This window comes from Chroicocephalus ridibundus, chromosome 4 (assembly GCF_963924245.1).
Source record: "Chroicocephalus ridibundus chromosome 4, bChrRid1.1, whole genome shotgun sequence".
In the NCBI taxonomy this organism is placed as follows: Eukaryota; Metazoa; Chordata; class Aves; order Charadriiformes; family Laridae; genus Chroicocephalus; species Chroicocephalus ridibundus.
This window is the reverse complement of record NC_086287.1, coordinates 1,540,462-1,541,743: the sequence shown is the minus strand read 5'-3', so window position 1 is coordinate 1,541,743 and position 1,282 is coordinate 1,540,462.

Genomic DNA, 1,282 nt, shown 5'->3' with positions numbered 1-1,282 from the left:
TATATACACACATAGATATATTGTATAATTCCTCATGTGAGCATCTTTGTGTACGTGGGTGCGTGAGTGAAAACGGCTATTCTCCCTCTCACTCCTTACTCCTGGCCGTGTTTCCTGCAGGCTCACTATTTGCTAGGATTAACGATCCCACGGAGAATTGTATGAAAAGGCAACCCCTGCCCCAAATAAACACCAGCCTGCCCAAGGAAAGCAGGCAAAGGAAAATTATTGTTATTCCCGTATAGGAACTAAAGTGTAGAACAATTAAATCACTTATCCAGAGCCACAGAGGAAACCTTTCTGATGGCAGTGATCCCCTGTCCTGCAGGCTGGTCTCCAGGCTTTGCTGCACACAGCCCTGACCTCTCCTGTGTCAAATTAAGGCCTGCTCCTATTTCCTTGGATTTGGTTTAAAGTTGGCCCAGAAACATCTGTCCTCACAAGGAGCAAACCATCCCCATGGCACCCGGCTGGTGTCCGTGGGGGTCCTCACCCATCAGCGCGTGGCAGCGATTCCCTCTGACCTGCCAGAGGGGAGGAGGGTTTCGGCAGTACGTGTCACTGCTGTCACGTCACACCAGCTCCGAGCAGGGTCTCTGCAGAAGTCTGCAGGCTTTTGGAAATGAATCTCCCGAGAACTGGGAAGACAAATATCATAAACTCCTTGGGGTCAGGAAAAAGGGGCAGCCTTTAGTTGCAAAACTTTAACTAGCGAGATCTTGCAGCAGAAACATAGCTGAGGACTCAAGTTTCACCTTGTCTTAATATTCCTAAGAGCAGGCGAGCGAATAAATTCTTCTTTTCTGAGTCTGAATCCTGACTCTGAGAAGCCGGGATGGGTGAATGCTTGGTCCTCCCCACTGCCCCAAGTCCGGGCGTGTGAAATAGTGCATACGTTGGGCCAGTGCGGTGTGGATGAGCTGTCTGGGCAGAGACGGCAGCTCTGCCCGGGCTGCGGGACAGCACGGCTTCAGAGGCTCTTCCTCCGTTTCTCAGCTGGGGAAACGCATCCTCATCCAGCGAGAGCCTGGCCCGTTCCTCTTGACAGCAGAGGGTGTGCAGCTGTGAGCAGGGAGGCGGCAGGGATGGACGGCAGCAGGGCGACACTCCAACTGGGAAGGTTTTCCCGTGGTTTGGAATCAGTAGAGGCAGCACCTGCACAAAGTGTCCTCGGCCACTCACTCACTGGAAAGGAGGGGGAATGGGCTGAGGAATCTTCCCGTCATGTCTCCTTCAAACAAAAAAAATGTGTCTCCTCTCTCACTGACAAGGAAGGCAGCGG